The sequence below is a fragment of the Lissotriton helveticus genome, chromosome 4_1 (genome assembly GCF_964261635.1).
Source record: "Lissotriton helveticus chromosome 4_1, aLisHel1.1, whole genome shotgun sequence".
Lineage (NCBI taxonomy): Eukaryota > Metazoa > Chordata > Amphibia > Caudata > Salamandridae > Lissotriton > Lissotriton helveticus.
Window position 1 is genome coordinate 904,271,454 of NC_136063.1, and position 17,230 is coordinate 904,288,683.

Below are 17,230 nucleotides of genomic sequence, written 5' to 3' on the forward strand. Positions count from 1 at the left end.
GGTAACATATATGATTTGATAAGCTTCTCTAGGATGACATAAGACACCTCATTAAACCCTTCAATGACAGTCTCGGGGGTAGCCAAATCATGTAAGTCAACGAACGGTGTCTCAACATTGGGTGGGACTGATAGCTCAGTGTTTAGTTTAAGTAGGGACGGGAGAGGTGATTGTCGACTTGGGCCTTTCCTTTTTACCCCTCCCTTTCTCCTTTTTTTCCTAGGTGGAGAACGCACAACCCTATTAGCCTTAGCAGGCTTAACTCCAGCGTCACAGACACTGGTTGGAGACAGATTCTCGCCAGAAACTACACAGTCTAATGACCGGTTGGTCGGCGTTGGATAAGGATTACATTCCATGATCTGGACAACAGGGGTATTTAAATCAATGAGGCTAGAGTGATCAATAGGGGGACAGTCAATATGGCCTTCGCTAGTAACACTAACACATGGTGGAGATATAATTGGGAACCTGAATATACTGGGGATTTGATCAATGTCAGTTACATCATCTTCAGTAGAACTCGGACCTTGGGCAGCCGTTTCTTGGGTGTAGTTTGGGTCTGGTAGGGTAGGCAGCGGAATTTTCTTTAGATGCTCAATTGAGCGTCGGCGCTCAGCTCTTCTCTCTACAAGGAGAAGTTCCATATCTACTTCCTTGACAGTTTTCTCAAAAAATTTATCAAGTGGGCCGAGTACAGAAACACCCACGCCTGAGAGGGGAGAATGATTCATAGCTAGACTAGGCTGGGTATGCCCGCTGGCACAGATAACACTCTAAGTACAATACTGCAAGGCTATAGAACAGTGGACAGTAATTAAATACAAATGGCAGTGACCTGGCCCTGCCCGGCCTCAATCGGCCCCGGACGGCCACAGACGGTCCCGCCCTTGTCCCGGGCTTCTCCCGGGCGCGCTCCCGCACGCTCCCGCTCTGCGGGGAACAGCGTCAGTGATATACCCTATTGTTATTTGCCAATTGGTAGGTGTTCAGGGGGGTGTGGCCAGCGGGGAGAGCAGCCCAGGTGTGTTGCATGGGCGCGCAGGGGCTCCTGGTCACTGGAGTCCCTGCCTGCGTGCTCGCAGCCCCGCCGGCTTTCTCACCTGCCCGCGCCTCCTGTCCTGAACTCCCACAATGTCTGCAGCCTCTGGAGCGCGAGGCGCTGCAGGACCCGCGAAGCGGGTCTGGCGAGGTTGAAAAAAGAAGGTAGAGTTTGTCAGCTACGGGTTCCTCTGGGGATGCAGAACTCCCTTCCAGTGGACGACGTTTCAGGCGGACAAACAGTAGAAAGATGAGGGTTCTCATTTCAGCGCTAAAACTTCAATTTGAACTTTTCAGCCAATTTGATTATTTTAAATGTAAGCTAAGGTCTGATCACCATAAATGACTATAACATCACTTAAAAATGTGAACTTTCAGTGACTATAGATATCTCTTCTTTTCTCTTTACTCCCATCTCTCTGTCCCTTCCTCCCCATCTCTTTTTCCTCTATCACTCTCTCTGTTTTCTCTGTCTCTCAGTGTCTCTAATCACCTCGACTACTCTCCTCTCTCTTTTGCTCTCTCTTTCTATCTCCGTATTCTATCAATTTTCTCTGTCCTTTCTTTTGTCTAGCTACCGCTCTTGTTCTTTGTCTTACACTCTTTAGATCTCGCTCTCTTTCTTTCTTCCTTTCCCTCCTCTACTCTACTTAACAGTCATGCTCTGTCGTCATTTACTGCGTCTCCCTGATTCTTGTTCCCTCTATCTCTCACTTGTTCTCACTTTCTGTCTTTTATTATCCCCGTCATTCGTCCCCTCAATCTTTCTTGCTTGCACTCTTTTAAAGTATTTCCTTCTGTATCTCTCGCTGTACTTTCCCTCTTTTTCAGCTCCTTTATAAACAATAGGAGTAAGCTTTAAATATATTGCTCAGTTATTCGATTTATATAACTAAAACCAAGAAAAAAAACACCTATATCTTAAACACTCTTTGAGATTCCCTCTTATTTCAATAGGGCCTCATATTAATTTTCTGCCGAGAGCGGGTTTTCAACCTTATTCTTTCTCCCTGCAGACCATTAATTCATGCCAAAGAGATACAGTATATTTCACATCTAAACCCTGCCTCCCATAAACCCTAGACATCGGTGATAAACAACTTGCATTGTTCTTTCTTTCCAAGGAAAATAATTTGGCACATAATTCACAGCTGTGCAGCATAATTATAGTGATCCATTCCATAAAGTGCAGTGGGTGCTGCATTGCTCGGCATTCGTGTGGACTGTTTATCTTCCTTTCTCATTCTGAATAAAATATGGTTGGTTTCAGATGTGACTGGATGGGCTCAATTAACACTAGAAAGCAGAAATAAGTCCAAGTGCCAGCGAGGCATCATCGCGGAAGTGGTTTTTAATGTGACTGAAACGAGAGCCTGGAACTATACTTACAATAAAGTCTGTCTGCTAAAAATAGCAGAAGTGTTTGATAGAATGGGAACTCTTTTCAAGAGCACACTGACTCGAGCGCCAATCATAATGTAGATTGAGATCAAGATAATTTACCCACCAGCCTTTGCTCTAAATCAACATAACATGCGCGTGAATGAATCCAACCAGATATATTCTTGTGTCTTCTGCATGTCGTTTTGTCATTGCAAACTGAGAAAGGGAGTGGGGAGGGGTGCTGTGTGTGCGTGCTTGTGGACATGTGTGTGGGGTGGGGTGTGGGGCGCAGCCTTGAGTGGTGAATGCACTGCCCACCTGGTGTCAAAGCACTCAATTATTTCCTTCTCTTCACGTGACAGACTACAGGATTATTTCTTATCCGGCATCGGGAGTGAACCTTCTCTTTCGAAAGAGCTACTACGTCCGAAGGATAAAAGTCATACTTGTAAGAATTCAGTCTCTTAAAATGGGCCAAGGTCGAGGATATGGGACTGAAAGCAACCATTTTAAAGCACGTTTTTCAATGATGTGCAGGGGCTTTGTGTCCACAATGAAACAGAAATGCACGTGCCTGCGTCCCATAACAGTGTGACATATATAGCGAGTAACCATTCTGAATGGATTGACCCTGCAATCTAGCCTTTACGTTTTAACGGTATTCTAACTGAATGTCGCCCATACTGGAAAATGAATGTTCGAATTGTCACACCAAGGCAATTTCCTATTTACAATTTGCACCATATAATGAATCATCTTTAGTAGGTTAAAGAGAGTGCGTGTATGGAGGTTAAAGTAGTACGGAATAAATCATAGCCTTGAAAGGGAGCCTCCGATGGTTCACGTTTGTGAACCGATAGCCATGTGCATAAAATAAGAAATCGCTGATAAACATTCGAAGAAATATGGTCACACTTTTTTTGTTGCTTTTATATGATTCATACATCTTTGAAGCTTGCATGATACTGTGCCAGCCCACTCTACCTCCAAACAAAGAATACACGTCCAGTACACTATGCTGGTCAATTTATTAAAGTAGTGTAAAAAACTACACGTAATTATCTTGGTAAACTCCAATACTTCATTACCACATCACCCCTCCACTCCATAACTCGTGATGGTGAGTCCTTCTGGACATTGAAACCATTACTTCAAGTAATTTAATTATTCACCAAACTCTTTTCCTACATGTGGGGTTAAGAATATATCTTGACCTGGGCCACTAGAAAGGGGCAGGGGGGACCAGTAGGGTTGACACTATATCTTGCGGCATTATGCAGGAAATGTTGTGACATTTTGTGACTCCATTGTTTTAATACTTTCACTCATGTTAACACTGTATGGGTAAAGGTTTCAGTTCATTTTAGGAGTCTAACATCAAAATACATCAATAAGCAACAAGAAAGGTGGTCAGTCGATCTCTGTGAAGGTCTTTCCACTGTGCAGCAACGCATTTTGCAGCATTTTTAGTAACTATTGGTCAATTTTTGAGCTTTGAACATTTTTTTTGCTAAAATCTACAGATTATTCAGCAGATGACCTGTATGTAGAATATGCAGCGAATTCAGAAACATGCAGAAACACCACAGCCCCAGAATTGCATAGTTCCAGTGGCACTGACCTAGAAAGACTATAGTAAAATCCTGACTTTTCTTCAAGGGTCACTGTCATAAATTATATTTCTAAATGTAGCACTCTTCCCACATTGGAGTCATTGTCTGGACACATTTCAGGGCTGATATAGATCAACCCTCTACCTAATAAGGCATGGCAAGGCTAATGGTTCTACGTAAGACTGTGCATCTACTAAGTTATCTATTTGACTTGGGATTGGCCTAAATTTTCTCAGAGAAAAGAAGCTCACATTTAAGTGACAGGGAAGTGTGGACCTGAAAAACACTCTATGCATTTAAAGTTTGTGTTTGGTTAATCTATATGCTTTTTTAAGTGAAGACTGAAGAGTAGTTGGCTAGAGAAAAAATGAACAGAATTTGTGACTGTCAAAAAAGAGAGGACAATTTAGAAGATATATTGTGCAAGTCAACCAAATGAAATCAAACAAGGATGACTTTATTTTTTTAAGAATATGGATTTGTAGACGATATGGATACTGATGAGAAGGTGGATGCTTTTTATGGATGTGTAAAATTTTTACAGGTGAGCAATTTAGTGAATAAACTTATGGCTCTCTTTTGCAGTGTTAATAAAGTTGGACATTGTAGGTCAGTGTAGTGTAAGTAGCATTTCCTGGTAATTTTATTTCAAGTTGGTTTCTATTGTCAAATTGTAATAAGCTAACCATAAACTACATTTTTAGTGTATATTAGGTAATTCATTTATTATCACAATCAACGGTATTGAGGACTTCCCTGATAAATTAAATGAGGAATTCAGCATGCAATTTTCCAATATATGCATAACTGTTATTGAAGATACCATTGTCTCTTTGTCTCAAAATGAGATATGGTGTGTATTCTTTCAATCGATCTCCTTTTTAAACAGTCTGGTGAATATTGACGTGTGCTCAACCTCAAATGGGTCAACAGGTGTGTCAGATTATTGTAGCTCAAGATATAGCCTCCAAAAATGATCATTCATCTGCTTTAACCATATTAGAATTTGTCATTGATCAACGATCATGATAAAAACTTACATCTGAAAATCTCACCTGAAATGTTTTGATATGTGCAATGCATAGGATTCATTACCATTTAAACTCCTTGGATTCATTCTGTAATCAACCTTAGGCATGCTTACCAAAACCCCTGTTCAGGGTTATATTGTGTTTTGGACATTCTATGTTCTAGAAGTTTGGTTTGATGATGTAATACTTCTAAGTGCTGCAAGGAGTGGTGGAATAAAAGGTTCTGCCTAATGCTAGCCTCCGTGTCTTTAATGAAATCCAGATTCTCTCATCACAAACTTGGAGAATCTACATTCTGATGCACTACAAATGTGTTTGCCTTTCTAAAAGCCTATCTTTGCAACAGAACATTTGAGAAACAAACTGCTGCAGGTGACTAACCTCTGAAAATCACATCCAGTACCAACTCAGACTTTGTCATTTATAAGGAATGCCTTTGCACAGTCTACAGCATACTATTTCTTTCTGGTGATGCAGCCCTTATATCACAGCCTCAACTACCGAGTGCTCTGCTGCTGATGGATTTTATTCCTTCCCAGCACATTGCTTTCTTCAAGTTCCTTTCAGATGATCTTTGCAACTGGTCCTCCCGATGTTCAGCTAACATTGACCACAGTGAATTCTTATGCTTCCCCCATCTCTTCTTCCAAATGTTTTTTCGAGAACAGTTCGGACCATGAGACTGAAATGGAAGCTTTAAATTCTCATTGTTCTATTACAGATGTATCTTCTGTGATTTAACAGTTTCTGCAACAATCAATACTCTTCTCAGATCATGGGCATTGACACTCCATATTATTCACAGAGGATCCTTGTTTTCTCAAAAGAGGGCTTTGGTTTATGTTTTCCACTTCAACGTTTGTGGCTACCATACATTGATTTCAACAGAAAGGGAGTTGTTGGGTGCAATCTCATTGGTTGAAACCTATACCGCATGAAGCGTTGCCTCTTGATCATCTTTCGTTTAGGTTAATCAACTTTTAAATTCTACTGAATCCATTACACTGTAAACCTCTTACAACAGTGTTGGTGGTCTCGCTGTAAAGTTTGGTTTATTGTGTCCCTACATGTGGTATCCACCACCTTGGTGACTAGAGGGATATGTAGAAACATTATGTCAGATGCATTATATGCATTTTGTTCCAGATGAGTTAAAACACTACCTCCCCAGCTTTCATCCTCATTAGAATTTGAAAGCGTCATTTAAGCAGGAGGTGGTCATGTATTCACTTAATTGTATGATTAAGTGGCGAGATGTGAGCTACACCATTCAAATGTGAAGACAGTGTTTCATACTCATTTAGGGAGAACAGCATCATTACACATTCCAGAAAGATTGATTGTGTCATTTGTAACTGGTCACAAAAGTCGTTCATCATCTATTCAATCTTTAATTCACAGGGCAAGGAAAACAATTATTGACGTATGAGCTGATATGTCCAGATTTTATACCAGGTGAGTTAAGGGTGATTCAGCAGGATACTTGCAGATAAATGGATACATTAAAGGAGTGTCTTCATATGGCTTTCATATAAAGCAGTGACAACGTCCTCTTAACATTAATGTAGATTATTACCATCTACATGTGGGTAATGCCGCCTTAAATGGTTTTAATACAGAAATTTATTGAATACAGAAATTTATTGAGCGCGAACAGCTACCTCTGGGGAGGTGTCCCGGCGCTAGAGAGTCCCACAACAAGAGTAAGTAGTCAGGAAGGGGGGTAGGATTATTGCGTAAAAAGCCAGGTTTTTAGGAGTTTCCTAAAGCTTGCTTCTGACGTGGCGGATTGGATGGCAGGAGGCAGGGTATTCCAAAGTTTCGCCGTGCCGGCCGAAAAGGACCTGCCTCCAAGTCTCGCTTTCCTTATGTGCGGTACAGTTAGCTTGAGTAGGGAGTTTGAGCGTAGCTCACGTTTTTGGTGGTAGCGGGGAAGTCGGAGTTTCAGATAGTTTGGACATGTGCCTTTTAGCGCTCTGAAAGCCAGGGTTAGCACTTTGAACTTAATTCTGCTTGCCACTGGTAGCCAGTGCAGCTCGTGCAGATGCGGAGAGATATGCTGCCTAAAAGGGACCCGTTTTATTAATCTCGCAGCCGCATTCTGCACGATTTGTAAGCGTTGCACCGCATATTTAGGTAGACCAAGATAGAGGCCCTTAGAGTAATCGAGTCGAGAAGTGATTGTTGCGTGAACAACCGTTTTCCGGCACTCGACTGGTAGCAGAGGCAGAAATTTCCGCAAATTTTTGAGTTTATGCAGGCAGCCCGTGGTGAGCTGTTGTATATGCGGCAAGAAAGACAACTTCTCATCCCATTTTACTCCTAGATTTTTTGCATGGGGGCTGGGAGATGGGGCAGGGCCCATTTCCGTTGGCCACCACAGATCCGGAGGGGGATGTTTGGGGTTACCAAAGAATAGCACCTCCGTTTTGCTCGCGTTCATTTTTAGTTTGTTTGTGTTCATCCACTTGGCCACGTCTTGCAGACAGCCCCTGATTTTGCTAAATGCTGCCTCGGACATGTCTGTGTATGGGAAGACTAATTGCGTGTCGTCCGCGTAGGATATTGCCTTGACCCCCCATTTGGCAATCAAGGTAAAGAGTGGGGCCAAGTATACATTAAACAGCAGGGGGCTGAGTGCCGACCCTTGTGGGACGCCACACCAGAGATTTTTTGGTCCAGAAGAGAAGGGGCCCAAGGCCACTTTCTGGGAGCGATTAGTGAGGTAGGAGAGTAGCCAGTTGAGAGCTTTGTCTCCAATACCTATGTCCTTAAGTCGGGTCAGCAATCTGCTGTGATCTACAGTATCGAAAGCAGCTGATAGATCCAGGAGCACCAGCATAGCTGATGCCCCTGAATCTAAGGACCACCTGATAGACTCGGCAACCTCAATGAGGGCCGTCTCGGTGCTGAAACCGGCCCTAAAGCCCGACTGAGTTTCATGTAGGGCGCCGCTGTCTTCAATAAATTTGTTAAGCTGCCGCTGGATTATTTTTTCAAGCATTTTGCCGGGGGCTGCAAGGAGAGAGATGGGTCGGAGATTGTTCAGATCATCCGGTGCGCCTTGGGGTTTTTTTTTCAGCGGGAGAAGTGTGGCCTGTTTCCAACAGTCCGGAAACGTGCCCGTAGCAATGGACGTGTTCCATATGTGTAGGAGGGGCACTGCAATTGCTTCCGACATTAGTTTCCACAGTTTAGGTGGGCAGGGATCGTCCGGGCCTCCCGATTTACATTTTTGTATTTCTTTTACTGCTTCAGAGAGGGAGATAGGCTGAAATTGATTTAAAGGGGTAATGAGGCACTCAGAGACTCTTAGCTCATCCATTAATGTCGGCTCAGGGTCCCTGAAAGTGTCATAGACTTTTAAAATTTTGGTATCAAAAAAGTCTGAAATGGATTCGCAGAGATTTACTGAAGGGATGATATCCGTCTCGATAGCTCTGGGCTTAAAAAAGGATTGAACAATCTTGAATACTTCTTTGCTTGATTGTTCCGCCTGTATGATGGAGGCCTCAAAGAAGTTTTTCTTGGCTTTTTTAATAGATAAGTGTAGAGCATGAAGGGCTTTTTTATAGCTGGATTTGGCAGCGTCGCAATAGTTAGCTCGCCAAAGGCGTTCCAGTCTTTTACATTTACTTTTTTCGGCCTTGAGTTCAGGGGTGAACCACGGTGCAGAGGGAGATTCTCTCCGTGATGTGGCAATACTGGCCGGCGCTATAGAGTCCACTGTTTTGCTTATCCACAAGTTCAGAGAAGCAGCATCGGAATTAGCATCAGAGGTAAGGGGTATGGGGGTCGCGCGAAGTGCTGGACATAATTTGTCCGCTGTTAGATTGTCCCATTTTCTCCGCACATAGGATCGCTTTCCAGTGCTCTGAGATTGGGGGGGGATTGAGATGGTCATGGTAATTAGGTAGTGGTCCGTCCAGAGCAGCGGTAGCGGAGAGGAGGCTGTTGTGTTTGGTATGTTGGAAAAGAAAAGATCGAGCATATGCCCTGCCCGATGCGTGGTGCCTGTAATAGCTTGAGTCAGATTGGCCGATTGCAGGGTAGAGATAAGATGGGAGGCCTGTGGGCAGTCGGGATTGGTTGCGTGGAGATTGAAATCGCCGGCTACAAAAAAGTAAGAGTGGTCTAGGGAGTTTAGGATGATAAAGTCCGTAAGCTCACACAGGGCTGATGTCGGACAGTCAGGGGGTCTATAAATAACTAGGCCTGTAAGAGATAATTGGGGGGTAATTTGGAGGCAAACGCGTAGCCCCTCGATGCTTGGGAGTATGGTAGGAGTGGAAGACAACAGAGTGTAATTCTCGTTGTAAATGAAAGCCACTCCACCTCCTCTTCGGCCCTCCTTTCTATTGGAGAAGCTCATTTTAAAGCCTGGCGGGATTGCTAGCGAAATGGATGCCATGTTGTCTTCATTGAGCCATGTCTCTGTGAGGCATAGAGCGTCCCAATGCGAGTCCGTTATGAGCAAGCATAGGTCATTAGCATGCTTGGGAAGAGATCTGCAGTTAAGTAATCCGATCCTAAGTTGGGTGGAAGGGGTGTTACGAGAGGGTTTGCTAGCTTTTTTGAGGAGTGAAGTTGTTAAAGAGGGAACTGTGCCTAAAGACATATGGCAGCGTGGGCAGTGGGGAGGGAGAGCCTGAGTCGCCAGATTAAATTCAGGCGTCTGACAGATAGTAGCAACATTCAGAGCCCGGAGCTCCTCACTGGACCAGACTATCCATTGTTTGTGGGCGCGGGCAGCATGGCTGGCGCTGGTCGCAGGCCGGTCGCGGACGGGCGCAGACGGGCTTGCCTTAGGCGCGCCGTCGGCGCGCAAACGGCGCTCCGGCTGCGGTCGTCCGCTGCGCTTCCTCCAATGGCACATTTTTGTAGTGTGGGGAGGCGAGGGGGGCGTGGCCTGAGAGGGGGCGTGGCCTCGTTACACGCCGTCAATGGCGGCGGCCAGAGGGCGTTTTGGCGAGGCGAGGGAGGCGCTGCTCGTGATCAGCAGGCTCCTAAAACAGTGTCAGCATGGACTGAAGGTTAGGCTTCTTTCAGTAAAATACACAGATTATTAGCACACTCAAAGATTAAAATATTTTTTAAAATATGCTCAGGAATGCAGCTCCCGGCTATCCGCCTCAGGAGTGGGAGTTTTGCAAATGCGCTCGCATTCAGCGCTTTTAAGCTCGGCGGGGGGGGCGTGGCCTGAGAGGGGGCGTGGCCTCGTTACACGCCGTCAATGGCGGCGGCCAGAGGGCGTTTTGGCGAGGCGAGGGAGGCGCTGCTCGTGATCAGCAGGCTCCTAAAACAGTGTCAGCATGGACTGAAGGTTAGGCTTCTTTCAGTAAAATACACAGATTATTAGCACACTCAAAGATTAAAATATTTTAAAAAATATGCTCAGGAATGCAGCTCCCGGCTATCCGCCTCAGGAGTGGGAGTTTTGCAAATGCGCTCGCATTCAGCGCTTTTAAGCTCGGCGGGGGGGCGTGGCCTGAGAGGGGGCGTGGCCTCGTTACACGCCGTCAATGGCGGCGGCCAGAGGGCGTTTTGGCGAGGCGAGGGAGGCGCTGCTCGTGATCAGCAGGCTCCTAAAACAGTGTCAGCATGGACTGAAGGTTAGGCTTCTTTCAGTAAAATACACAGATTATTAGCACACTCAAAGATTAAAATATTTTTAAAAATATGCTCAGGAATGCAGCTCCCGGCTATCCGCCTCAGGAGTGGGAGTTTTATTGCAGCTTTCATCACCGCAGCTTTCAAGTTATGTTTATGCACCTTGATAGCTTTTGAAATGAGTTACATATGTCCAGAGTGTTTTGGTTCCTATGGACATTCAAAGATTCTTGGACTGCTTGGCATACCGTCATAAGATAAGGACAAATAAGGAAATGGAGTGATTGATCCACAATTACTTACCAATAATGTTCATCCCTCGAATTCTAGGAACTTATTTTACAAATTCCCTGACAATATTTCTGTGTGTATATTAAAGAGACACACAACAGTGTAGGCCCGAAATATATCTTCCCCTAAGGTGAGATACTTTAAAAATCAGGATGTCATAGATCTATTTAACCAAAAAGTTGGGCATGACAGAAAAATATATAAAGGGATACCCAGAGTGGTATATTGCTGATATCAAGTAATTGAATCCCTGAACTTCTTGCAAGGATAGTAAAATCTCCATTGGTCATTTGTCTTTATTCAACTGACATTGACACTGACTGAAATTGACAGCATGCTTCGAGGAAGGCAAATGGAATGGAGTGGCAGAAGCTCCTAATTTTCTCCAAGTAAGCAAGCATATCTTTCTTCAGCTGAAGAAAATATTAATGCTCCTCCTGCCTAGAAGATGAGAATGAAAAATTATGTTAACCCAAACTCCAAGCAACAGTGAAAATCTGATCCAAAAAAAAGCTGGAACTTAATGCCTTAAAGGGATATCAGCCTTTGCTATCAAAACAGGCCCTAATACAGAAACTTCCTCTTTATTGCTAACAGTTTAATTGTAATCATTCAAGATTTAAAAGTATGATGTTGTTGGGCGCCTAGATCAATGGTAAATACTATGATAGAACAAGTGATATAGCAACCCTGGGAAGCATTCTAGATCCCAAACATTCACATTTACAAATTTCGCCACCTGAGGCTTCTTTCTGGGCAGGGGTTTTCATGCACTGCCATTCAGGGATGAGTGACCTGCCTTTGATGGGTGTCCCTAGTTTCTCCTCTTTATGCACGTGGTTCCATCCTGAAGAAGCCAGGCCCTCTGCACAGCAAAGGTCCTGCTTTTCGTTCTGCCACCCAAGAACCAGAGTTATCAACAATGGGGCATAGCCCTTAGAGATTACAGGAGGATGTGTGGAGGCCTTCAGCAGCTCTATACATAAAATTATTTTATTTTCTGAAGCTGGGAGTTCAGCCCAGTTGAAGAATGGTGACCTACATCATTATAGAGCACATGTTGATTAACCGATTCAAGATAGTGCATGCACTTCTTGTGACTGTTCTTCCTGTTCCTGTACTTTTCATTTCTTTTCTATCACTATTTAAAATGTTTACTTCCATCCTGCACAGCAATACAATTCAGTTGGAACTATTTTTCTGATGGGATTGCTGCCCACTTGTTATTTTTTTTTTTGTCAGTGGATGTACAATTAGTCTCCTGTTGGTGGATTTTTCTGTAGATTCTTCTGGCATCTCCTGGTTCTGTTCAACCCTGGGTTTAGAGTTGTCTGGGATCTATAAACCCATATGTTAAGCTCCTGCTCATTTTTTTCCTACCTGCCCTGGAGAATTATTAAGTCTTTTATTTCGTAGTTGCATTTCTCAGACACAGTGCCATGTATTGCGCTTACATCATTGTGTGAAGAGGCACAATGGGTATGATGGGAAGTGCCCATTCTTTAGACAACCAAAGTACTAGAAACATACGTTTCCATTGTGTTCAGCACATTATATTAATTCTTGTTCAATAGAATCATCAGAGTGTAGTAACAGTCAGAGCAATGGATATTCTATCCTGCAATAGGTATAACATGGATAAAACTGCACACCAGGTAGGTTGCAGATCCTAGGTGGCAGAAAATTAGTATAGCTTATAAAGCTTCAGTAGCAAAGGTAAACTTATGACCATTTCTGTGCTTGGACATTATGGAGAGGCTACATATGGGTCCTTATTATAAGATCCTCAATGCTACTTCTGAATCTCTGCAATTCAGTAAGCAACCTTCTATCTCATATACAGGTATGTAGTGCAGCCTGCATGGAGATCAGGGAAGTGTGCATGACTCACTTGGGTGCCGAAGAGGGCCGACCAAACAGTCATTGCATACTTCGTAGTGGGAAAACCACTCCTCCCTTGATTTTCAGCCCGCCCTCCCCCTCACGCAAGCTGCCACAACAGGAGGCCTAAATTAAATGATAACATTACGTTCTCATAATTTCATTTTTTCCTTTCTTTTCCTCCTTGAAGGCAGTGGGGCAACACTCCTTCGTCTTAGCGAAGGAGCCACCACTGCACAAAGCCACAGAGTGGGACTAGTGCACCATTTTTAGCTCAGACATTTACTAACCTTGTTAGTGTTCCTTTTAAAATAAATTTAATCTCTGATCAAAAATGGTACAGTGAGAACACTTTTTAGTGCTCTGTTGGAAATGTTGGTGTCAATTAATGTTTTGGAATAATGACATATATCATAGCATTTGCTTTGTGCATAACACAGGTCTTATGCATCATTAGGTTTAAGTATCTCTTCAAGATCGGACAATGTAAACTAGTTTTTCTTACAAAGTGCAATCAAACTGGAGGTGTCACAAGACAAGAATGAAAACTTTTTTTAAAACTATACTTCTTTGAAATAATTGCTTTGCATTGTGAAATTATATAATGACTTTGATGTGAAGCTTTTTTCAATAAACCCATAAAAGCTTATTGCTTTTTACACACTAACTGAGTGTTCTGTTATTTAAGTTACCTAATACCATCAGGAGAGAACAAAAATAGGGTTTGTTTTAAAAAATAATGGCTACTTCTCCTGCCCAGCACTTGGATAATGAGGAAATAATGTTATGCATTTTCTCTTTCCTCGGTAAGATTTACGACTTTATGCGATTATAATATGTTGTTCTTTTCATTAAAGTTTAATCAAGGCTCAAAACACATATTTTTATTAAACATAAGCGTAGTGGTGATTATAATTAGTTATTTTTGACCTTTAAATTTCCTTTCCGCAGTTAATTTGCTATTAATATATGGAAAATGTATGCATTTCATACATATTGAAACTGCCGAATAATAATTAGTTTGCCCCAGTGTTTTCATGTTATGATTTTCAATTGATGAAAACACATAACTAACAATAAATGTACAATACTCTGCATCATTCATCATAATTTAAAGTCAACACAATAGTGTTATATACTATCAATTCAAATACGAGACACTACATTAATCAAGTGTCTTGTACAAAGGTCATAGACGGTAAAAACGAGTGCTTAATTCACCCTGGAGAGTACATGTAACAAACTCAAAAGATTACCCAGAGGAGTTCCAAATATCCACACCATGCATTACTATCCTAAATCACATTTATTTCTTCAAAGAATTGTCTGCTACAGCAATGAGAACAAATAGGTCCCTTGTCATAGAAAAATCATAAAAATAAATTTCTTTGGTGAAAAGCTAGCTTTATTTGTCAATTAGCTGTAAATCGAACTTGACTGCTGCACAAGTGCTGGTTCATCCTTACAAAGACAATATACGGGTTAAGGGGTTGAGCATAGCTGGAGCCATGCTGTCACAGGCCCTAATACAAGCAAGGGAAGTGGCTAAACCTGCTTGCCAGTAGAGTAGTAAACGGCTGTTTCAATTGGGGTACAGCAAGCACGTCACAAACCTGGGGGCTGGTGTCACCACAACCTGCCACAATAACCATATGCAAGTGCTAGGTTTTGAGTAATCTTTGAATCACAACCTCACTCCCAGGTACATGCCTGGTCTGCAGCATTGGACGATGGGACATAGGCAGCCTTCATTGTTAAACTTGAAGCAAGTACACATCTCCACTGACTACTTTAGTACCTAGATGTTGTGTGTATATGTTTGAAAGTATTTTGGGCATAAGATAAATTTAAATTAAAAAAAGCCGATGATCAAATATAATCCATACAACTGTCAGCAAGTGGATCTGAAATTTAGGAAAATGTGGAGAGATTTATTAGATTACTGTAGTTATTTGCCAGTCATAGTGCTCTGAGCAATGGCAATCAGGCAAATTCAGAAGTTACAAAAGATCATGCTTAATCCTGTCTGATTAATGAAGAAGTGAGTAAACTAGTAAATACAGAGTGTAATGCAGGGGAAGGGAATGGGAATCGTGACTTATGGGTGACGGGCTTGGGAAACTGCACCTTACATCAGAATCCTCATCTTAAATGCAATCACAAAATCCTAAAGCACCATGATCCGCATACAGAACAATATTAATAATGGAATACATTACCCCAAATAAAATTGGTACTTTAAGATTTCTCCAACATACCTCAATGCAGGAATTATTACAAAAAAAAAGAGAAATACTAGAAGGTAGTAATGAAGACAAACTATCAGAAATTTGTTGGGTTGGTGCTTTGTCTAAAAAATACACCTCGGCTCAATCAGGCGAGTTCGTCTAGATCTGAAGCAATCTTCATTTTATACATCAAGGCAGCATCCTTTCGACAATGTCCAGAGCTTGCATATGTAGTACCACTGTACTAAATCAGACTTCAGTACAGGTGCAGGAGGAGACGATGATAAGGAGAAGCCAACTCTCCAAATTGATAAGAGCATCTTGCTAGCCTCAGGCTGCCATCAAGTGCCGGTATTGTGGGACTCAATAAGCCTAAACCTTTATCCATGATAGGGGATTTTCGACTAAAATGTCCATCTTTTTATGAAGAGCCCATCTAAACTCTGCTAGGCACTAAGTGCATGAACAATACAGAAACTTCCAGAAAGTACTCTTCACCTTTGGGGGGGGGGGTTGGCTGTTCTCTGTGAGCACTTTGCATAACCATATCAGAGCTTCCTAATTAAATTAGCACTAGACGTATTTTTCACAAAATGGTGCACAAACATCAAAAGCTTACATTGACTTGTTAAATGCTCTGGAAAACAAAACTTATGCCGAGTAAGCAGCGCTTTCTATTTAATATATGTTGAATTTATTTATTTGCAATCTATGAGTTAAGAGGGGCAGGCTTGTTTGTGCTGATGCTACAATAAGGGATGTCCTTAAGGTGGTTTAAAAAGATTGACAGTCTGTAGAATGTCGCAACAGCAGCGATGTAAGGGTGCTTGCACTCATTACGCAAAGTGTACAAAGTGTGTAATTAAGGATGTATGGCCATTCATCCATGAGGGTGAAGAAGTTAGTGAAATCTGCTTTATCGTTCATTGTAAAGATACATTCAACTGAGTATGTGATTTTGATAGTGGATATATGTGTATGCTTAGCTGAGGCTGGAAACCTTGGCCCTCATTTATGGGGTTTTGGCGTCAGGCAGCGCGGCAAGAAGGAGAAAGAATGCACCATGTTTAGTCTTGTAGTTTGGCTCTTGCAATTTAATACTCATCATGTTAATCCTATCTGGTATTAGCTCATCTTATGCTATTGAAAAAGAGCACACCTTTGTGCCCTCAGCACTTGCACCAGCCTATTGACACTAACTTGTAAACATACTCGAGGGGAGCTCAGCTTCCCCCCACCTCCCATTAATGATTCTCATCCAGGCGCAATTTGAATTGTCAAAAGCCTACTTATTATCTCCACACAACTTATTTCATTGACCAGTTCCGTTTCTGCGCAGATATTCAAAAGGAATTACCTGACCTTCTCTCAGCCGTAAACTTGATCTTTAAATATTTTCCGTGTGTCACACTTAAGGATCTCCTCCTCTCAACCACCCACTGTCAATGCACTTGAGTACTCCTAAATCTGCTCTACCTCTCATAAGGCTTCACCTTGGCCCATCACAGTATGGATACAGGGCTTGTCCCTGCCAGTCGCCATGCCTTCACGATCAACTACCCTCCCAACCTCTCAAAAAATGCATCCAAGAAGCACAAACATAGGTTACTAAAAACACAACCTGAAACTCTTATCTCTGACTTTTACTTCCATGCAAATAAGGGAAAATTAACCAATGACCTGATCTTATACACCAGAAAACAGGCACAATGGAGGAACATCGTCTTCTACTCCATGCTTCAAATAACAGGTACCAGGAAAACACAGTGCAGCCTCAAACCTACAGCCTCGCCCTTGTCACTCTACAATGCGAATGCCACCATTCCCCTTTACAATAACAGGCTTATCCTAATTCAAGCTTCAGATGACAGCTTAGCCAAGAAGGATAATATCTTCCCTACCTCCAAGACAGCTATTAATTCCAAGTCTTTTCCTTCCCCCTTAAAACATGATCTAACGAACAGTATCACTTTCACATCCCTCTTCAGACCTGGGGTGACGAACTCTGATCATAACCCCCCTCACTCCTGAAGAGACCTTTGTTCCATCCAGTCCTCTGACTTAGTATCATCAGACTCTACATAGTCCGCATCACCTATGAACCAAGCAGCTTCTGGTCCTACTGCTTCTCACACATCCCTCTTCTCCACAC